The 23,896-nt window shown below is 40.5% G+C and overlaps 1 long non-coding RNA gene across 1 annotated transcript in view; it reads left to right on the top strand.

Moving 5' to 3' along the window:
- The window catches only part of LOC121357991, a 42,809-nt gene extending 19,770 nt beyond the window's left edge, over positions 1-23,039 (top strand). Inside the window, exons 2-3 of the long non-coding RNA XR_005955815.1 lie at positions 21,567-21,687; positions 22,795-23,039. This is a non-coding gene — a long non-coding RNA (uncharacterized LOC121357991). The remainder of the gene's footprint in view (positions 1-21,566; positions 21,688-22,794) is intronic.
- The last annotated feature ends 857 nt before the right edge of the window (positions 23,040-23,896 follow it).

A 23,896-nucleotide genomic window follows, 5' to 3' on the forward strand; every position in this document is an offset into this window, starting at 1 on the left:
CTGTGGTTTACAGACCACAGCTGTTTTGAGATCATCACCCCTATTTCTTTATCACTCTAAAATCCAGGTCATGTTTTCAAGGTGGTTGCTGAGATTTACAGACATGGAACACCATCTTTACTGTCTTCAGGTGCATTACTGCTGCTTTTTCTATTTTGCTGCTTGATTGATTTGTAAGAAGGAAGAAAACTCAAGGATTGAGATAAACCAGCAGTAATTTTCCATCCTGTTTTCTTTTGTTTGGTCTGATTGTAGCTATTCACATTTACGTGACATGATGAAAATTTGTTTATTTTGTCATACCAGGTCTAACTTTTAAATAAATAGTTACAGATCTGAAAATTTCTGGGAAATCAAACCTGCATTTTGGTAAATATTTTCCTTAAGAAAAGGAAATAGGAATGCCAAGATATTAGCCTTAATGTTTCATTCTGGAGCTGACAAAAGATTTGATTTGAATATTTGAGACATCATTTAAATGTGTGATTTAAGTAATATCAGTAGGTAAATGATGTTCTGTATTTATAAGTAAAACACCTCATTTTGAGTCAAATTAATTATTTTAATTTCCTTTATTACCCTTATTTAATTCCTTTTATTGGAATCCAAAATAATATTGACATCTAAAACATTTAACATTGAAATTTTCTTTCAGAGGTTTTTTTCTTTCAGCTGTCAAGGCAAAAGATAATTTTCTCACAGAGAGAAGGGAGATGTAATAACCATAGACTTCCTGCTGTTGGCAAGGCAGGATGAGAAATAAAAAATGTGCCAGTACCTGGGTAAGAAGATACCTGTGGTTGAAAGGCTTCAGCATCTTCTTTCGCTTTGTTTTGCTTAAAGGCATTTCTGATTTTTTTCAGTGTTACAGAGTCCAAACAGGGTAATGTAATATTTAAATCCCTGTTCTCTTCAAGCTTGATTTGAAATATGTATTTGTATGGAGGCCTTGGGCTTGCAAGAGGAAAACACCAGCAGGGAATCCAAGGTATCCCTTGGCCATCCAGGACTGGGTCCTTGGATCTCTGAACTGCCTGGTTCTTGAGGGAGAGCACCTCACTCCAGAGGAGCTCAGTGCAGTGATTTGGATTACACTGATCCTGCCTGGGACAGAGAAGGGATTTGGTGCCAGACAAAGGAGCATCTGTTGATCTTTTTGAACCTGGAGAGAGCTTGCTGCAATAAGTTCTAGTTCAGCATCCTGTAAATGCACACAAAGCTGCATACATGTGGAGTGTATCTTAACTCACTGCCAATGTTTTTCTTTTTTTCTCTACACACAAAGCAATTCACAGGAATGCAGGCAAAGGGAAGAGAGCCCTTGGTTTGGCTCAGCAAACTTGAGCTCCAGCTGCAGAAACTTGTCCCGTGTCTAAGGCAAAGCTCTTCTGTGTCTCAGGCTGTACTTTACCAGCTCTGAAAGCAGCTAGAGAGATATTACTGTGCACTGCAGAGCACTTGGCACATTCCAGCAGTGGGCATCCTGTGGCAGGTACGGCTATTACTGGGAGCAAACTTCCAGAGCAAATGGAGCGAACTGCTGGAACTCCAAATGATTCCAGGAGCTAAGAGTGTGAAATGTGGTTCACTGCTTTTCACTCCCTTCTGCCTACTGGGTATTTTAATGCCAAATATCTGGCTTATTTTTCTGAAACCTCCCTTCTGACCTACACTGTTGTGAATCTGACTCTCTTCTTCCCTTCTCTGCCTGCCAACATGCAGGATTTCCTCTGGAGTTACTGCCCAGTGTCTCTCTGAGAGGCCTGTGGCCAGCACGGGCCCCCAGACAAAGCTGTCATCCTTCTAACATTAATTTCATGCATTTATAAACACCAATGAATGCAAGTCTCCCAAGGATCTATGTAGGTACTGAGGAGCCTTTGAGGAATTGCCATTGCCTCTACTGGCCACAAAATTGTTCTCAGCATGATGCTATGGGAGGGCTGGTTTAATTCTGCATGAAAGGTCTTTTCTGCTGGAAATCTGGTGTTGGCTGCCAATAAATAAGACAGAAATCCGGAATTCCCAGACTGTTTCTGCCATATTACAAATCTGGCCTCTTCAGCTGTATTCTTGGCATTCTTCCTTACCATAAAAAGTGTGTGAACATCTTGTCATACTCATTATACCAGGACTTTGAGACCCATACTGAAATATTCATGAAGAGAAACAATGTAATTTGAAAATATGCAAAATCTTGAACAAAGCATTTATTTTTGAAAGAGATAGAATAATGTTTTTTCATCTCTTATTGTAATTTTTTAATATTTTTATTTTTTGCCCTTCATAATTAAAGGGAGTGGGTTGTTTTTAGCTTTACATTGTATTCAAATTACCCTGTGGATTTGGGACAATTTTATTCTTAGTTTGAAATGTTGTGTATGGAGCATTCACAATGAAATCATGTTCATAAGTATAGCTTTGTTAAAGACTTATATAAAATAAAGGAGAAGCTAGCTGATCCTTCTCTCTCTACCTTAAGTCCAGAAAAATAATGCAGATCCTGCTATGGTAACCAGAACTGAGTATTGTACCAAAACTAAATTTATACTGCTTCTCTAGTTTCTTTACCTTGTTTGTGGCTATTGAGTTTCAAGAATGTAAATCTTTCAGAAGAGGACCTCAGAGCCAAGCTAACTCTTTGGTTTAAAAAAAAAAATTAAATACTGTAAAAATTTTTCATGGAAGTGAAACTGACTCCTTTAACATGTTCTTTTGAAATGAAGTTTTCTGCCTCGGTTTTCCTGCTCACAACTCTGTCTTTCTTTGTAGTCCTCTTTGGCTCAGTGAATATTTAATTATCTACCCAAAATGAAACAGTTCCAGCAGGAAAGAGGCAGACTCTATAAAGTCTACTGTTAATATTATAGCTTCCTTTTACAAAAAATACAATGAACTTAAAATTCTGGTAACCAGATGTGCTTTACCATGACTCACAAAGGTCTGGTATTTCCCTCTCAAATGCATTTTCTGTCCCTGCAAGCTTTCACCACTAAAAACCTTCCAGAGAGGAGAGTAGTTTTTGCCCTGTTCCTGTATGGAAATGAACCATTTAATCTGACCTTGAACTTAATTGTGTTCTGCTGCCAAGTACTGCACCATGGACACAAGAGCCTCTATATGGTAAGGGAAACTGTGGGAATTCACGGTCAGGGCACTGACACAAATAGAAAGGGATATGACTCTTTCTTTCCTGTGTTCTTCCCCACTAGGACATTATTTCAAGGTGAAAATTCTAGTTTTGGAGAGCTTGTATTTTCTAGAGGAAAAACGTTCAATCAGAAACAGAAATTACACTTTAGTTCTCATAGCAGTTGGCATAGAAGGCCTAATGAAAGTGTTTTCTGGGTTTAAAAGAGTGTGGTTAGATATTTCCCTCAAGATATATTTACTTACTAGGCTACTTTGTGGGTGGAAACTTTTCTTTCCTGGTGCTTTCCAGACAACCACTATTCTAAACGTCTTTGGACAAGAGCATATACCTTTTGCTATAGAAGCTAGTGAAGCTTCCAGAAGTCTGTTATTTTGGAGGGATTTTATATTCTCTACTCTGACTCTCCAGGCTATTTTCCAACTCTTGTTATGCACAATTGAAATAACTCCAAGTAGAGGACAGGAATACATCTCCTACTGTCTAAATGTAGCTGCCCTATTTAAAGGGTTTGTTCCTCATGTTCCCCATGTTGCCTCAGTATTTAATAAGCACAGAGGGTCTCCTGGCCAGTGTTGTCCTCTGCCAAATCCAAAACAGAGTCTCAACTTCCTTACACAAGGATCCAGTTGAGCAACTGAGGTTGGTCTGTGCAAATACGCTGCAGTTATGGGCCTCCTGTTGCTCCACAGAACCACCCCCATTCAGTCCCAGACCACGCAGGAGGGGAATGCACCAGCGCAGACCATTTTGGTGGCCCTCCACAGAGTTCATTTTATCTCATCAGTGTCTTCAGTTTGCTGTGCTGCACCCCAAACAAGCAGCCAGCTGCAGGTACCAAGTGTAGCGCACTGTGGTGTGTGTGCCCTCCACACCACAGCACAAATGTGCATTAATATTTTCATTTGGGCACTGGGAGCTGGGGCCTGGATCTGGCAGCTTCTCCCTGGGGTGGTTGGAAGAAGAGCAGCCACCAGCTCTGCCTGCACTCCTTTGGTGTGCTCTGGTCCCGGGCTCTGTCAGGAGAAGACAATACTGATAGTAGACAGCCACAATTCATCTGCTCCTTAGAGGAACTTGAATCTTTCTGAATCTTGCCCTGCTTTCAGGCAAGTGTCAGTGCTGTAACACTGCTGTGTAAACTCATGAATAACACAGTGTAGGCACACAGTTTGTGGTGATTGGGATGGGGCTGGCCCAGCCTCATCCCCAGTGGGCACAGCTGTGAGCAGCAGGTGAGCAGCACTGACAGCAATGAGCCATGGAGTGCCCAGGGGCACTGACCAACACCAAAGGGAGCAGAGGGCACACAGGGGCAGGGCATCAGCATGAGAGGATAAAAGGCTGGGACAAAGAACAAGAAGGGCAGATGCTTACAGCCTTCTGAAGTGATCTGCTGTTCCTCTGTATGGGCAGATGCCTGAGGCCTTCTGGTGTGGTAAGTGAATGGGCAAATGCTTATAGCTTTCTGAAATTCTATGGTAATACTCTGTGTATCATGGCCATCTCAACTGCAACATGTGCTGTGGCAACACAATACTTGACTTCTCTGGACACCATTTGTTCATCAGGACAGGGGATGCACCAAGGTTGCTATAAATGGTGTTAGCCAGAGTGTCCATAGTTTGACAGTACAGAAGCATGAGTCACTAAGTCATCTTCCCCTGCAAGAGGAATAACTGGCTGCTGGCTTCATTGGTAGCACAACAGCAGAGAAATGGTGGGTTTAGTGTAGGATATGATGTAGACAAAGAAGAAATTGTGAAAAGGAAGATGTTGTTATCAGTACCAGCATTGTAATGTGATGTTTATTTTTTCAGGTAGCCTGCTGATTAGCTAAAAATAGAAAGAGAAGTGGAAGTTTTATTATCTGAAACTTCTTTGTATAGAGAAGCATCCTTTGGCCAGTTGCACAGGGCCATTTCTGGCAATGGCATTGCTTTCAGTTTGCAAGAAATCTGTTACTCATTCAAGTGTGATACTTTGGAAAGGGAGTAACTCGATATCTTTAGAGGAAGGGTAACATTCTCTGAGTATTCCTGTTGTGGAATACAAATGAAGGTTTACAGCTGGTCATTCAGTAAAGCTTATTAGAGTGAGCTTCATTAGCTCTTTTGTATGATTTTGCTAAAGGCTAAGCAGCATTCTTCGTGTCTTTGTTACTTTTTGCGCATGGCTTGTATGTAGGCTAAATATAGGAACCTAGAGAGATGGAATTGGTTACAGAAGACACAGCTGTGGAGTTATTATTTACAATCAAATTAGAGAAAAAGAACAATTGAAGGGAACAGAGACCCCACTAATAACTGCTGGGAGCCTTGATTGAAGTACTCTTTTTTTCTTATATCCAAATATATCATCGAGAGACAAAAAATCCTCTATGGTGGTTTTATTATTGCAGTACTAGATTGTGTTGCTTTTTCTCTGACAATTTACTTTTTGTACAACTACTGTATTATATTAATCTGCTGCTTTGATTTTTCCTATTTTCTGTGTCCCATAAATTGCTGGGTTTCACTGCAGTGTTCTATGGACATCTAAAGGCAGCATTTCCCTTCCTGAATCCAAACCAAACTGCAGAGATGGTACTACAGAAATGAAACTTCCCTTTCCTAAATCAGTGATGTCAATCATGTCACTGGCAGATGATCAGGCTCCAAGACTAACATTGGCATCCTAAGAAAACACAAGTTCTGGCTGTATGGTAATTTAAAGCCCACCTCCTTAAGGTTCAAGTCTGTTCAACAAAATTCTCCCACATATCTCCCAAGACATCGCTGTGTTGGCTTCAGTCACATATTGTGACAGCAGTGTCCTGTGATGCTCCTGCCCTTTGAACACCCTCGTCCCATGCTGTACTTAACACTCTGCTGCAACCTACTGATGCTCCGAGGAACTACAGATTGGGCAATCCCTCCTCAGCCCCACCCAAGCAGAAGGTTTTAAATAATTTAAACAGTCCATTTTCAGCACTCTTAGCATCATTGTTTGGAGGGGAATGCTCTTCTATTTTGGCGTTTCTATATTGGAAAGTTTCCTGAAATGCAAACTTAAAGTGAGTTGCTGGTTCTGAAAATGGCTGTCAAGTTTGATGAGCACAGCAGGATGAACAGATTGTAGAGTCACTAACATGAGGAACTGTTTCCTTCTCACTGCTACATTGTTTCTAGAACTTCAGTAATTTTTCTGACTTTATGCAGAACGATTAATGAAATCAGCTTTGATAACAGTTAGTAAGCACTCGCTTTGCAGGAGCAACTTGCTCTGATAAGCTACTGAGAATGATAATGTGTATAGAAGGTAGCAGAGTTTTCCTCTAAAGTGCCTCAAATCAAGGTGCTGGGATTTTTCCTTGTTGTATCACGACAATTAGTATGTGCCCTATTAGTGTTTTGTCTTCATAAGCCGTGCAGAGATAATGTGGAATTCTCAAAGGCACATAGTTAATTTTAGCAGAAATGGGGAGCCCAGCACTGCGCTGGCATGAGAGACAAGAAGATAATTCCTCTGGTTGTACAGCTGAAATGTTGATTGCAGAAGAATACACTAGTGTTAGGATAAGACTAACAAGCCAGATGTCTGGCCAACATCTACCACAGATACCTCTACAAAGATGATATACGTGGGTGAGGAAATATCCAAACTCAACTTTCAAATTATACTGTCTGACAGCTGGTGATGGGAGATAGAGCTTATGATTCTAAGAAAAATGAGTAGAAAGAAGGATGACTAAATGAGTGGAAAAGGTAACTATGGACAGCACGGTAGGTGTACTTTGTGGTGTGCTTTGGAATGACCAGAGCAGCAGTGCCCTGTGTCTTTCTTTGCCAACTGCCTGCACGTGGCACCTTGACTGGAGTCCCTCCTGAACCAAGGCTCTCCCAAGCAGAGAGAGAAGCAGTTGATGGGGCCAGGTGTGGAGCAGTGGCTGTTAACAGGTTGTGGCATGTGGATTATGGCCACGCTCAGAAAGATCTTGGGACCATAGCTGGCTCAGGGGGAGAGGCAGGGTCTGGCAGGAAGCAGTGACTCACGGATGGTGTTTCTGCAAATCTCATGGAATGCCAGTCTGCATCACCAAGCTGGTCACCTCCTTGCTGGTGGAGGGTGATCACATTTCTGAGGAGCAGCCTAGAACACCACTTACTCAAAATCAAATAAGTACCAGTCAAAGAATCAGGGGAGGCTCACAGTCTCCTAGAAGCTGTCCTAGTGTACTTTAAGATTTTTAGTATTTAAAACAGTTCCCAAATTACACATTATCAAAATTATTTCAGAGCATGTCATGCTTTCTATTCCAGTGTACTTGAAGACGAGCTGAGGGGGGGAAAAAAACTTGCATAAAAAAACCTGGAAAGAAAAGTGTTGCTCTCATGTTCTGATTTCACCAGCTTACTGAGCCAGCTTCAGGTTCAAGCCCAGACCTCAAGAGGGAGCTCATAAGTACTCTATTGGCTTACTTTGTCCTTCACATTTGAACTAAAAATATTTGTCACTTTAGGGCCATGCATCACTGATCTTAATTGCAGTTCTTTTCCCCATGTCTAATTTTCACATGTTAAATCCACCACAGTGCTATTGAGTAATGCCTGCCATTGTGTGAAGAGCTTTGGAATAGCAGAGCGCAATCTGGAGCTGATTTATGTTCCTACACAGAATAAGTCAGAGAACATACTTTTGTAGTTCTTAGACATAAGAAAAGAAACAAGGAAAAGCATTTTGCAGTTTAGTCTGAAAGGACAGTTCAGCAGACAGGACATGGGCACTTCCATCCAGTGATCCTTACCTGCACTGCTTCTCCTGACTCAGGTGTGTCAGAGATGAGGGTGCCAGCCTTTAGTTGTCCCACCTCACCAGCTCAAGAGCTACTGCTGGCACCCTGTGACTTCCCAGTCACCTGGCATGGCTCAGTCCTTGCTGCAAGCCCAGCAGGGACTTCCCAGGGAGAGCCTGATGTGACAGATTTGCTATAATGGGTGTTTGGCTCAGCCCACACACTGACCCCTCTCAAGACACATCACACAACCTTGTTCCATTTCTGAAGACTGCCTTCAAGGAGCCGAAGCCAGCAGCCTGTAGCTGTCTGAGGGGTTGTATTAAGAAGCTTGTCTGGCATTGTGTGAAGTGTAGAAAGCAGGTAAATTGTACAGAAACATGGAGGAAGTGGTTCAAGGACCATGTGCTCCAAGGGGAGAGCCCATGTAACAAGAGCTGCAGAATTGCTGTGGGTCTGGAAGGCAGCCAAGGGGTGGCAGGACATGCTTGAATTGTCCTGTTCTTCCCACATTACTTCCATGCCCTGCCACCTGCTGCTGTCTGAGCCTGAGCTGTTCTCTGCTGGTTTTTGTCCCAATAACCAAACCAGAGCAAACAAGTTATTTCTCTATTTGGACCTCCAGGTGTGTGTTCTGCACAGAATGGTCTGGGGTATGAAAAGCTCCTGAAGGAAAATAATCTGGGAGCAGAAGTTCATTAGGCTGTGAATGGCTTGGGTAAGGACACCTAGGAGAGAGTTATAAAATACTGTATTAGTTCTGGGGAGTGGGGACCTCTCCACAATATTCTCTAAAGGAAAGATGATGCTTTAATTTAACACTGGCAGAAGAAGATGGATTATCTGAATACTTGGAGGAAATTGTGTGAGGAGATGAGTTAAGAGCTATTAATCAACAAGGATTGCTAAATTGAAACAAATGCAATCCAATATACTTCAGACTGTCCTGGGCACCAGAACACTTACACAGATTGGGATCACAAGAAAATAATTTATGCTGGGGAAGTTTCAACCCAGGAGGAAATTATAAGCATATGTTTTGGGGCAGCTGTAACCTAGAGCATTGTGGAATATGATTCTTAGTAATTAATATTGCAAAAGCAAAGACACCAGCATCTGAAGTGCTACCTATAGTATATTAGCAAATTACTCTTAGTAATAGGAGTACTCCTAGATAACAGAGTTCCAGCCTTATGCTGACAAATTAGTTATTGGATCAGAGACAGTGTCCTGCTATTAGACAAAGTGGCTGAATAGAAATAGAATAGACAATGCATTATATAGATGGAAAATACATTAGAAGAATGTTAAACATATGGAAAGCATTTAAGACTCTGAAGGGGGAAAATAGCTGGATCAAATCTGAAGTAAGAAATGTGCTCTGTGAGACACAGGGGTTTTGAAGCTAAAGAAAAACCTTGAAGATTGTGGTTTATGCTTTTGTTCTTCCTTTCTTCACTTCCTTATAAAATGCCCACTCTTATGGGAACCTGCAGGCACAGAGCAGTGCCAGACACAGTTGCAGTGTCTCTCCCTTCCCATTTCTGAAGCACCAGGACTTCTCTTTCCCTCCCTGTGCCACCCTGCCCCCAGCTCCACTTTCCCAGTCAGTGTGATTTGCATGCTTTGGTAGCACAATTATACAGTACTTTGACTTCTGCTGAAGAGCTGAGAGAGGGATAGAATTTAACTTTGGAAGTAAGTAGAACTTTAGGTCTGTGATAGAAAAGAGTGCCTACAAATGGTTCATGTGAGGCAAAATGTCCTTGAAATGCAGACCTTGTGGGTAGACTGTTGGTAATGGCTCACACCTCCATGAAGAACATGCAGAAAATCTGGCACAGAAGATCATGTAGGCATTTTTCTAGGCCATGACTCTAGATGAGTGTTCTGTTTGCCTTTCTGAAAAAGCAGTTGTGATACTGCAGACCATCATTTCTTTCCCATTTTATCTCTTGAAAACAGCATGTCAAGTAGTTTAAAATCTGTGTGTTTGGAAGGTGCTCTGAGCTGGGTGGCTTTCCTGGAGAGTCTCCTAACCATCTGCAGCAATTTAAAACTGGATTTGCCAGCCAGCATGAAGCCAGGTGGAATTCAGGTGATTTAGGTGCAAAGTTCTGCTCCTCCAAACCCCACCAAACTGCTGCCACAGCACCTGAGCAGCACATTTGGTAATGGGTCTGGTAATAAGTTGCTCAGAGCGCATGGAGTGCATAGGAGGAGGCTCTAAGCCACATAGGCTTGTGGCTGTTTGTTTCAATACACATTTCTTAAGCAGAAGGTGTTCAGGAATTCCTTGCTTTAAACTGTCCTCTTTAAACCCTTTTGGTATTTTGAATTTGGATTGGTTGTGTAGAAAATAGTGGATTGGGAAAGTTTTTCCCTTTTTTGAGAGATTTCAAACCCATGTTTCCCATTCCTTTGGCCACAGTGTCAGCTGCAGAAACTGCTCTGTGTCTGGCTGAAGCAATACCTTTGTACAAAACCAATTCAGCCCTCTGGAAATACACAAAGACAGCAGACACCAAAAAGAATGAACGTGCTCTTGCATTTTGGCATTATGCAAGAATCCTGAAGTATTGTATATCAAATAGTACAGCTACTTCTTAGACTGGATTTCTGATCTAGTTCAAAGTAATTCACTATTGTTTTTGTAATAAAGATCCTTGCCAGGGCTGAAACCCAAACAAAGTTTCCTACTTTCAAGTCTTCCCTTAGTACCTGAAAGTACTGTATTCTGATATTGACCATTTTGGAAAGCAATTTCCTGCTTCTCTTTTCATGGAAATCTATGTTAAGAGGAGATGCATTTGTTTCTTACCTTGTTAATGTTATTTTCTCATTTAAATACTGGTGTTTCTGTTGCATGAGTGTGCACGTAACATTTGTGTTTACGTCTCTGTAGCTACATAACTTCAGAGAAAGTTTGAAAACTTCAGATGAAAAGCTGAGAAAGTAATTTGTTACATTCATAAGCTGGGCAACAAGTTTAAATATGATAATAAAAAATAAGAGTGTTAAATATAGACTAAATGTAAGTCAGTTGAAATTGTAAGCAGGCAAAAACTGGGAGGAAGTTGGCTACTGTACTAATATTTTCATATAAAACTGGACATGTCACACTCTTACCAGGAAGATGATATTAACAGGACTAACTTACCCAACAATATGCTGAGTTGAATGAGAAAGAATTGCAGAACATTCCAAATTCTTACCAGTCTGATTTTTTCTTTCTGATTTTAAACAGAAGAGTTGTAAAATTTTAAATGTATGATACTTCTATTTGAAAAGCTTTCACTGGGAAAAGCTCTTAAACTTTTATTTATTTCTGTACTGAATGTATTTTACTTGCACACGACTTTAATCTCCAATGTTCTTGTTGCCTGCAGGACAGCTCTTGAGTGTTGCTGTCCTATATACACACAAAGACAATGTGTGTGGGAGGGGGTTATATTTTTACACTGACTTAAAATCCCTGATCTCCAGGAGTCATATACAGGAATAGCTAAATGCTGCATCACTGGAACATTCTAGATAATTGTTTTAGTGGCATAACACGTGTAGGCACTGATCTCTACCTCTGCACACTGGGTGCAGCATTCTGACACAGTAATAGTGCAGGTAAATATAATTATATGGTAGAAAATATTTGGGAAACAGACCCCATTCTCTTGGTGGTGCAGTGCAGGATCTCATACCTGCATTTAAATTTTGTATTTGATATCATTCCATTGTAATTCTGAAAGTTCTGTTAATAGAAGTTCTCTTACTCCAGGCCTTTTGGTGTCCTATTGCACAAATCTCCCAACAGAATCTTTTTTGTCTTATACATCTTGGAAATATTCAACAAGCATATCAAGTCCCACTGTTTTCCAGGCAGAGAAATATAAAATCACTAGCAATCTGAATAACTGTGGACTTAAAGCATTGTTGTGATCAATGCTTTACCTCTTGAGTGACTGGGCTGTGTTATTTCCACTCATGGACAAACATCTTGCTAGCTTCAAACTGGAGAAAAGTGCATGCAGTGCTCTCAGTATGTGACATGCTTAATATTCCTTGTAAAATAGAAAGACTTTGACCCTAACAATAACAAACTTTTGTTGCTTGTTCCTTGATTCTATTCCTCAAAAGAGTTTTACAGAAGTTGTTTTGTATATTGCTGTATCTCCTTATTTAACTAGTTAGGATAGGAACATCACCAATTGGTTGTTTCTGACTGATTTACTGCTTTGAACCTGTGCCTAACTCTCTTCTCCCCACCAGGCCTCTGCTCCCACTCTGGATCTTTCCCCTGCATTTTCACTCAGCAAACAACAAAATGCAGCACAGCACTAATAATGTCACTGACTATGGAAATTAACACCATTCCAAGTTGACTGCTACTTCATTAAAAATTCAAAATTCAGAGGACTATGACTCTGCTAGTCTCCTGCTTCTGTCTAAACTTGTACCAGCGTCCCAAGTCATCACATTTTGGCTTCTTGAAATCCCCACAGTGTCTCACTTTAGTAAGTATTAAGTACCAGTGCACAAAAGTAATGCTTAGCCCCTTTTAGGATTCACGGTCTGCATCTCTCTGACTTACTCATCTGCAGGGCACAGGCTGATACATTCCAGGTCTGCCTGACAGATTGGGGCAGGGATCTTGTGGAGAACATCCCACAGCATTGAAAAGAAATAGCATGCACGCCTTATCCAGCAGCTCCATGGCTAGGGCACGCATCTGAAATGCTGGAAATCCCAGATCAGCTTTCTATTTAGGTGAGTTAATCTGAATCCCTCTCTCCCAGGATAAAGCCCTAGTAAACATCTATAGGGTTGAGGTATTCAGCCTTCAGACCAGAATGTCTGCAGTGCAGAAAGACAGCACAGACACTCTTACAGCACCTTTCCAGTTTTCCTGATGATTTTTCAGTCCCTTATCACTGTCTGACCACGTGTCTGTCTCTCAAAAGCAGCAGGGTGCTGGAGTTACACTTGGACATGGCTGCAGGCTGGTCAGAGCACATGGGAAAGCTGGAAGTGAATGGCCTCACATCTCCATTTCCCTGCTGCAATAAAAAGCTGGAATACTGTTGCCTTTTAGGTGCACACAGCAATCAAATAAGTATTGAGACAGAAAGGGCATGAAAAACTAGAGGTACTGACAATTACCCAGAAGAGGAGAGGCATATATATCTGTGGGGGGATTTGCATCTTGCTTATCCTCTGTGCACTCTGTAACCCAATTTGCCTTAGCAATAGATATGTCAAAGCATTTGCATTCAGACAGTAAAATTTTCTTCTTTGACAGACCAGCTGACCTTCCAGAGCAGGATTGTGCTATATCAGACACGTGGCACACTGAGAACACATTCTCACATGACATTCTCATAAACAGACTAAGGCAGCAGAATCTAGATGAAATCATCATTAGCTGAGTACACCACCAGCTGAAAACTGTCCAAAGGTCAGGTGTCAATTGGTTTGCTAAAACAGAAGGAAATTTCAAGAGAAAGCTGTCCTCAGCTTAACTGTAATATATCTCTTGGCTATTGATATAAGAGTAGAACAAAGATGGTCTATTAACATTTGTAGATGAAGCTGCGCAGGGAAGGGCTGCAGTACTTTGATGTAGATAACCAGAATATTCAGGCATTTAGTAAATGGTCTGAAATTCACCATTTGACATTCAGTCCAGGTCCAAAACATTGCATTTCAGAGGAATTGGCTGGTCAAATATGAAACAGGAGAGTAACCAGCCAAGCAACAGAAAGATGCAGGAGTGTCTGACACCTCAATGGGAGTACCAAGATGGTGATGTTACTGTGAGGGCAGATCTCTCAGTGATGAGAAAAATGAGAGAGTTTAGTCCAGGAAGGAAAGGCAAAGGGTATGTGGAGGAAAGAGACCTAACACCAAGCCGTGAGGATATCCTTCACCCTGCCTCCAAAAAAAGATGTAAACTCTTATGACCCCTATGCCTTTACATGTCTTTTCTACATAAAGGCTTCCTTACCTAACCTGAGGTAAATTGAGGTAAAATGAGAGAATGTAAAATAGAATAAATAATGACAAATGAATTTGGCTTTTAGGATTAATGGATTAATAATATTCTTGTTTAATCATCTAATTGTAACTTTCACTATAGGTGGGAAACCATTTACAGGGACAGAGCTTATCTCCCACCTGTGACTAATCAACTGGCAAAAACTCAAGTGTCACCCCCCCCAAGTGAAATCTGGGTAGGGGTAGAGCTTTAAAGAGGGACTTTACACTGTGCATCTATGGGGAGGAAATTACTTTAATATCCCCATTTTTGTTTATGGCATGTGTTATGGATAATTTGCAGGCATCATTCCACTTCTGTGTAAATGTAAGGTGATGAAAAGGTGGACCCAGAAATTTTAAATTGTTGGGGTCCACATAAAACAACATTTAAAGACACAGTCAGGGACTCCCTGCATGTTAAACTGGGAATTCAGGGAACTATAATTATTAACGTGCCACTAGTCATAAATAAATATTAAATAGTCATAAAAGCAATCCTAATGTTAGCCCCTGATGTTTTTGTTATTATCCCTCAAAGGAGCTATTAAGTATTGCAGATCTTCTGGCTGAGCAGGGAAGAAATGTCTTATTGCAAAGTTGAAGAGGCTTTAAGGAAGATGAAGCAGCTCAGAAAACAGAGCAGTAGTTTAATGGTGATGGGCCCAGAGCTGCAGCCAAAGTGACCTGGACAGTTTATCATGTAGGCAGATGCTGAGGCTAGAGACTGATTTTTAGCTCTTGATGTCTGCCTACTGAGCCCACTGCTCTAGGAGAGATACATGCACAGTAAATACCTCTGTGAATCTGCAGTATCAAGTCCCAGGCAGTGTGCTAATGCAGGCCTGCATTTTCTGGCGTTTTCACTTATCTTTTACGTGTGACACATTTCAAGTTGCATCTTTTTTCAGCTTTCTGAATGTAGTTTTCTTTTAAGAACTATTCCTTATGAAAATGGCACCTGCTCTGAGCTCTACCTGCTGCTTGTAGTGCCAAAGCATTTCCAGTTTTCCTGTCCCACCACCTCTCCAAATGTGGGTAGAAGAATTTCTGTTTGCTTGTCTCTGACCCATGAGTCATTCCCAGTAGTTTATTGCCTTATAAACTAATGAGAGACAGTGGTCTGTAGTGGAACCTCATTTGGAAAAACCAGGTGGTTTACTATCATGGCATGTTGAAGGCAAAGGTGGGCCAAGAATATTCTACATGACTGTTTCCACTGTAGGAGGTAACAGGGAGGGAAGGCTTTCTTTTAAACTTAAGTTTCTGCACCTGGGGAAATGAGTGGCTCTGTGTTCCACTGCACAGATGGTAAAGTAAAAGGTATCATATGGAAAAAAGAAGGTGGTAATTACTGTAAAAATCTTCCTTTACCTGCAATGGATGCATCTTTCCCCTCTGCCACATTAATTAATCTTTAATTAATCTATGGAAGTTAAATGAGAATACATGTGTACACTTCAGGAGAGAGTTTTTCCCTCATGTTAAAGATGTACTTCAGTAGTTAGTTGTGGGTCCCTCTTGCTTATGCAGGGGAGAATGTCAGAGTCCAGTAAAATTAGTGGATTTAGTCCCATGAACTTTAATGAGATTTTGTCAGTCTCAATAACATGATGTCTTGTTACTATCAAGTAAAAGCCAGAATCTGATAACAGGTTCAGAGTACAGTTGCAGGCCAGTTTTTAACACTCCTCTCTAGTTACATTAGGTATATAGAGTTACCCTAAGCAGAGTAACTTATTATTCCATCCTGTTGAATGTGTTTATTTATGAGTACGGAAAGAGAGATGTCTTGGCACCTGTCATTGTTACAAACAGAGGGGCAGAATTATTTTACATAGACTGATGCTGGCAGAAGTTCCTGTTCAGATTTTTGGTTGGTCTCCATGGCTAGCTCTCTCCACTGGATGTTATATAGCTATGGTGCCCTGCTGTGCTCTCATTTAAGAACAAATCACTTTCTAATAATTTATTATATTTTTGTACTCTGTTCTGTATTAGAACTTCTATTTATAGATTTTGTGATATACTCCAAAGATTCAAGAAATCCATCAGAAAGAAGAATTTGATTCTTCAGTGTGGAGTATGCTCATACAAACTGCTGCTTTCATTTACATCATATGAGTTACAGTCTGAGCTTGACCTCAAATTGGCCTTGTTGCTGGATAGGTGAAAAGGATTTTTGTGGAAAATACAATCATTTTTAATTTATGAAGTGTCTAAATTTAAGTTAAAAGTAAACCTATTGCCATTCTAGTACTGCTGTTTGTAAATATCAGGTGATTGCCTGAGGGCATACAAACTTTATGTGGGGCAAGCAAATTGGACCCAGCAGCAGCTCTTATAGTCAAAGAAACTAGATTAAACTCTGGATTTTCACTTACATAAATTTGTTACAATCAGCTGCTAAGCAAAGAGCTTATACTTCGGGGATGACATTTTCCCCTCTTTCTCCTGCCAATGCATCTGTGTGAGTTTTTGAGGATTTTAGTATTTTGCCTGTTTGTCACTGAATAGGACATAGGAAAGATAACTTGACTATCTCCTTTCTCTTATTCCACAAGTTCCCTTGAAGAAGAAAGCAGCAAATTTTAGCAAAACTAAACCTCTAGAGAGTAAATTTCAGAATGCCTGTTTACATTTTTTTTCTGACACATGTTTATGGTGTAGCACTTTTTTCAACCCTTCTGACTCAGAAGTGGGAGTGGGCCCAAAAGTCTTCTAACTTGGAAAATTCAAGTCTCTGGACATTTTATAAAGAGCCAGATTACATCAATCTGAGTGTTTCCACAACGAAATCAGCTTTGGCAATAGTGTTCTTGCAGTGTCCAGACAAGATTTCAGAGGGGCTGTGGGAGACATCTTAAATCTTTCTGCGTTCTGGTGGCAAAGAGAGTGAGAAGATTAGTCTCACTGCGAGCGTTTGTTCATGCAGTGACACCAAAAGGGATTTCAATCACTTTGTGTGAGAGGCAAGAGGAAGCAGAGAACAAAACTTCCCCTAAAGCCACACGATGTGACCACATTTCCACGTCAAGGAGCAGCTTCAGTAGCCAGCGTGTGAGTGTTTGTGGCAGGGACAGGATTGCACAGGGCTGCTGCTGTGGCTCCTACTCACTTTTCCAGCACAGCAGTAGAACAAGAGTCTGAGAGGGAGCAGAGGAAAGGCCTCTGCTTTTCCTGTGACATTTGAGGACAATTCCTCCCCCTGTGCAATCAGGGGGGTGGAAGGAAGTCCAGGAAAAGGGCAGAGGCCACTCACTGATGTTCCTGGCTGTATTTAGGGATGTGCAAGCTGGTGGATGCATTTCCTGAACAACCCCTTCCAAAATTTGAGTGCTCTGATTATGAACTCCAGCATCTAGTCTTTTTTTTTTCTTTTTTTCTTTTTTTTTTTTTTTTTTTTCTCAAGTGGAGCAAGAAAGAAAGAAAGAAAGTTCTTTCCTCCCAAAGGAAAGTACTGAATCATGTCCAGTACATTTATCCTGTTCACTCCCATCTGGTCATGCAGAATTTCCAGTCTCCAGCAGCTGCTTCCCACCGTGGCAGCCATACACTGCTATAGGCATGTAGCTGCAACCCAACAAACCACCAAAAGAAAGGGGCAATAGTAGGTTCAGCCTTTACTTCCTCCTGCTTTAAACTGGACCTGTACTCTGTTGAAACCTGTGTCTAACTTCATAAAGATGACTGAAATATATAATGTCTTTCTGCCTTATTTCTGTTGCCTGCTTCCTTCTTGGTTATGGTTATGTCATCCTTTTCAAAAGAGTTGACGGTGAATATGCAGTGCCCAAGAGTTCTGGCAGAAGTAAAGTCAGGTTGGCTGGTTTTGCTGTTTATTGTTTTATACCATAGACCTTATTGTCTATGTGCTCTGCATTTTCATGAAGGAAAAAAAAACATTTGTGCAACATCTGCTTTTAAAAAAGTAAAATATGACAAAGCATCCAGATTTCACACAAGAGGATTACATATTGAATTATGGTTGCACTCAATTCTCATGCCAGTTCTTTTCCATTGGGAATTTTTACCTGTGAGGTAGCAGGCCAAATGCATTTTAAAATTTCAATTTAGAGGTCACAAGACCAATCCTATTATTTCAAGCAGTAGAAAAATCAAGAACACTATGTATTAGAAAAGAAAAAAGAGGATCCTGGAATGCAAACCTCAATGCCAAGTACACTTTGTATGGAGTATAATGGAAAAACAGCATTTAAAAACGGAAAGGTCAGGATCTTGACCTGGTTGACTTCCACAAATGGTAAAATATGCTTACTGTGAAAGAAGAGTATGTGCTATGGAGGTATGGGACATGAAAGTGAGAATTAAAAGCATGAAGACAATTAATCTTGCCTTTAGTATCATCTATAAGTAAGGTGAAAAATGTGCAGGTGGAGCACTTACTAGAAGTTTCAAGCTGCTCTGAATATTCCTAAATTAAGACTGTGATCACAGAGAATTACCTTAAGCTTCTGCTATTTTATATTCAAATTTTCTGCCAATTTTTTAAACTAAAGAGGTGGCTCTAATGATGCACACTTGTCAACTGCTACATAGAACAGAGAATTTCTACTTTAAAAGGGAAAAGGCTGCTTGAGCTGTAGTTTAATTTGTGTGATTATGTGCACTTTCACCAATGCAAAACATGACAGAGATCTGTTAGTTGTGACAATGGACCTCAGTCTGTTTACAAGAGGGTGGGTGTCACAATTAAATCATGCATGACGCTGCATCCATCATACCAAATGGAGCCTCTCAGCAATGTATGTTTAATGTAATTGATAATTGAGTCATATTTTGAAATTGAGAACATATCAATCATCCAGTGATTAAGATTAACTTGAAATTGATTTGACGTGATTTTCCTTGCAGCTTCCACGTTAGAATTTTACGAGAATTTCCAAAATGAGTCTGATGACTCGACAGAGAGGGGTTGTGAAGGATGAGTCTTAGAAGGGCTGCAGTGCTCAGTGCTGCCATGCTTGAGAATTCATAACAGCTTTGCAGAGAGAAAGGTTTAAACACCAAACTTGTTATTTTCTGCACACTTAAGAAAAGCACTCTGTATTTAACGATGTCTGTAGTCCTGTGAGTGCCTGAGCACTTACAGGATGAGTGTCTCATGAATCACTGAGTAATGCTTCTGCTCCATAAAGGTGCTTCAATCCATGTGCGAATCTTCTCCTGAGAGGCTAATACAGCTGCCACAAATTCAAGGGTTTGCGTTGGCACAGCTGAAGTGAAAAGAACTTTTTTTTTTGTATGTTCCAGCTAGGTATTTATAATGCTGGTCTGAATGCAGTGTTTGAATGCTTTATAAACAGCATTGCTCTTGCATTCTTACCATAGTAAAGGGGAAAGTATTGAAACTGTTTATTGGGAGAATGATTAAAGTTAATTATACAGCTGACCAGAAAATGGAACACAATATTTAGATGGAATTTTTTTTGTGAAACTCCACCTCTGAATGAGACTATTCTTACAAATATTTACGTATAGCCATAAATAGCCTTGTTACTCATTTGGACCTTGTGAGCTAAACATTTGAACCCCTTTATACTACACCCATGGTGAGGATATAGTTTTTCCATCCTCTGGAGAAAAGTCAGATAGACAAGATAAATCCTGCAGAACAGGAAACAACACAAGTGTCCAGATTATTGCCTTAAGCATTAGGTAGTGCCCTCTCAGGTTTAAAACCATGCCACATAAAAACTGGCAGTAAATTTTATGCCTCTTCATGATGCAAAGACACATTACCCTGAAGAAACTGGTTTGGATGAATGAATGCTTCTTGTAGTATTAAATTTAAGGGTGCTGGGATGGGAGAAGAGCTTATCTCTAGAGTTCAAAGCATGAATGAATTCAGAACCACAAGACATACTGGATTTTCTGTCTGCTTATGGGATTGCATGCCCTGGTCAGAGATAACATTAAATATGTATACATCTTTGTTTTCATTCAAATTGTGTACTTGAGTACTTTGGAGGCCTTTCAATATGGAAGGGGTTTTTTTTTAACCCTGCAGTGTTCTATATTTCTTAACTTCTTGCATTTAACTCTCTAGAAGGACTAGAATTCCGCCCTGGTATTGTAACGAAATATGAGGTCAGATTTGACATTCTGTAATTAAGAAACGAGGTCAGATTTGATATTCTGTAATTAAGGAAAGACATTCTGACCTTGCTGAACACATGAAATGACAACGTGGCCTGTCTTCTACAAGTGCATTTTCCAGTAAGAAGAATTTATAAAAAGGATAAGAACACTGTTTGCCCAGTGTTGGAGGTTTAACTTAACTGCCAACTTGATCCTGATTCATTAAAGACATACATGTGTTAATTGATTAATAAACCAGTTCCACTGTGATCCATCCATTGTAGCTCCTCAGTGATGAGCCTACATCTCACAAATCTAGCAGAAATAGTTAAATTTATATGTATTCACAGAGCAGGTCATAGCATGAAGCTTGAAATATTTAGAGCCACCCTGTGACCCTCTTACTTGCCTCGCTAAAATAGCCCTACTGATGCCAGTGATGCTTCTACTCAGGCAGCTACACCCAACCTGGTGCCTTAGAGAAAGGGTAAATGAAGGGCTGGAAACTCATTTCTCTTAATATCCTTTATGCTCTAAGCCTGCTTTTACAGAGTGTAACCTTTGCAGCAGAGTGGGCCTCTATGTGTAGATATTAAAGGCATGTACAAGAGTATTACTTTTGCAGTTTTTAATTTGAGCACTGAAGGAGGTATTTTGTGTTTGCAGATTTTCATTTCCTTCTGTTGCTATCTCGTGTTATGACACCTTAAACTTCAAACAGATCTATCACCTCGAATTTGTTGAGTTCTTCCACTGTGAGATGAAGCAATGCAGATGCAGTGCAGGTATCAGCTGTGGAGGGAGAAAACTCCCCTCAGTGCTGTGCCTGGGCAGGCTGAGCTGTGTTCCAGAGCAACCATGCTCATCCTGCGAAGGCAGTGCCTGTGAGCAGGTTGGATGTCATGTTCTGCAGGTGGCAGAATAATTAAAGATTGTGCAATGCTGTTATTTGTATCAAATCAGATGGAGTTGCAATTACATGGGAAGGGAAGAATGAAGACTAACAAGTTTCTGAGTTACTGGACCTTTGTAAAAGGCACTTGCATTTAGAATTATGTTAAAGGAGTCAACCTTCTTGTGCTATTAGTAGTGATGGAGATTCCTAAATTCCATGCAGCAAATATCTGCATCAGCCTTTAGTGACAACTTAAAACTGTACTAGAAGCTAAGGAAGGTCTCATGGACAGGAAGATTCTCTACCTTGCACATGGGAAAAAGTTCAAAGCCCAAGAGAAAATGAAGCTACACTTTACAGTGTGTTTTGGGGGTTTTGCAGCTCAGATGATAAAAAACCCGCAGCAGTTAGTTTCACTTCACAGTTAGTGCATGCTGATATGACAGAAATGCATTTGTGGTCAGGGGCAGAAGAGGCAGGGGTGGGGGAAGGTGTTATCTTGTTATCTCAATGAAAAAAAATGCTTGTCTTGAATGTTTGCGTGCACCAGCTTAATGGTATGAGAAATACATAAGAAATGCCTTTTTCACTAATCAACTTAATGACCATTTCAGGGACAAAGAAAACTTAGGTGACATGTTTAAATGCACACACTCCTGAGTGACCTGTTGGCATGAACTAGAATCCCCAGATAACAAAGCTGGATGTCTGTGTTAGAAAACTAATGCATATTGGGTAAGTTGTGCCAGTACAGGTATATAAAATGACAGATTTCTGTGATTTTCTTCAAAAGGCCGCTCTAGAAATGTTAGATTACCAAACATGCTAAAGAAGCAAACCTAAAGAGAGTGTCACTATCTTTTGTTTTGGTGTCAGCCTGGGGGAAATGGCCAGTGGGGGAAAGGGAGTCAATTCTTTGATGCATTTGTGAGAAAGTGGAACTTTTGTCTATTCAAATTCACACAGAGCCTTGAAAGAAAATAGTTTTCATGGTCTTGCTAAACAGAGACAAGACTCACACGGCCTTGCTGTTTAATGCAACTGCAAATGGAAGGATTTTGCTTCTGATTAGCAGTGGTATTGAAACAAAATTTTTCCAAACATTCTTGAAATTTGAAAAAAAAAAAGTGTTCCAGATCTAAAGCCAACTTTGAGTGTGAAACCCAGTCCAAACAGTTACTGCCAGCCATTTTATGCTGTGCTGAAATTGCTCTTCATCAGTGATGCTATACCATCCATTTCTCAGGGACAGCCCTAAGCAGTTGTAGGAAAAGGGCTCAAACTCATGTTTTAAGAATTACTTGTTTCTGTAAAACTAAATCTCTAGTTCTAGATCAGTTGAATATCCAAAGTTACAACTCTGCTGTTGCTGCTATTTTACTAATGCTAAATGTGTGTTTATCAAGGTAACGCTTTTTAAAGGTGGAGAATTAACAGCTTACAGCATATACACCTTCTTAGCAGAACCACACTATGGGGTACCCAAAATCAAATGGAAAGCCTCTCAGGGAGTGCAGTGGCCTTGTATAACAATTGACTGAAATCTGAAAACCAAAGAACTTCTGAAATACAGAAGAACTGTGAAACACACCTAAAGAGTTACCCTTGCAACCAAAAGAGATTTTGGTTAACAACCACATGCATGTAAAATCCTGGCCAATTGTGCTTTGCACTGTGTGTGACAATTTGAGAGGCTCAGCTTGTCTTTGACAGAGGTCCTTTCCTAGACTATCCCTGAATGCTTACTTAAAAGGACGATAATAAAAAATGTGCTCTATTTAATCCTACTGCTTTTTTTGCTCATTATTTGAGTATTTGTGGATATTTCTTGCTTCCCTTCAGGCTTGAAAATGTTTGTGGTGGAAACAGCTGGCTCTTTTACTTCTTGATGTCTACTAATAGATTTCAGCAGCCAAATGCTCACTGACGAGTATCTGCATATTCACTCAACCCCAGCTTGCCCATGTGCAGTTGTGAAGGAAGAAGTAATGTGGAGCACAGGCCTGACCACAGAGCTGACCACATCTGAGCAGGAGCAACAGCACTGTGCCCAAAGACAGAGATGGCTGGACATTTCTGGTCTGCTTTATGGTGATGATTTTCTTAAAACCATTATTCAGAATGTACATGCACATACTGAATGGAATAAACCATTAATTTTCTTTGTCCTTTCTCACATATGTAATGTGTGTTTTCTTTGCTGTCTGCAATAAATTGCAGTCGAATTTATCCTAAATTACATCCTTGTGTTGAGGCACAATGCTTCCCTAGTCTCTGAGGCTACTTACTCTTCTGCTTTGTTTCTTTGCAACATCAGGCTGCATTCCTAAAATGAGCCTTATATGGATTGTTTGCAAATTGAATGGAGTCTTGTTTTTCATCTCACAGTAGCTTTTTGTGTCAAGTTTCTCAAGAAATCTTTTCCAATCCAGTAGTATTTTCTTACTGAGTTTTATCTTCAAACAAATGTCATCTCCAAGATATTACAATGTAGCACCTGTTGCCCAGTAGAAATGCCTAGCCTAGAGAACTTAATTTTTTTAAGCCAATTCTGGAGCACACTTCAGATAATTCACTTTATGGGGAAACACTTCCATTGCTGCCTTTGGTATCTTCAGTAAGCTTGGAGGAGAGAACCGGGAGGCACGAGGAGGCTGTGGTGAATTTGTACCACACTGTAACCTGCCGTGCCTTACAGCCAACTACCTCAAAACACACACACTGCTTCTGGGCAAGGACATAATCCAGGAGATCTTGCAACACTTAATTCCCTAACACAAAGTCTAACTAAATGTTAACTGACTCTGTTGGGTTTTGTGTTTTGGTACCTTTGCAGCTTCAGCTGTCGCACTCACACTGTACAGGGGTGTTGCCCCTCAGGGATTACACCTGAAGCTCCTCGGGTTTTATTTCAATCTGTTCTTACAGGGATTGCCATGCACTC

Source organism: Pyrgilauda ruficollis, unplaced genomic scaffold (assembly GCF_017590135.1).
Source record: "Pyrgilauda ruficollis isolate IOZ18807 unplaced genomic scaffold, ASM1759013v1 scaffold36, whole genome shotgun sequence".
In the NCBI taxonomy this organism is placed as follows: domain Eukaryota; kingdom Metazoa; phylum Chordata; class Aves; order Passeriformes; family Passeridae; genus Pyrgilauda; species Pyrgilauda ruficollis.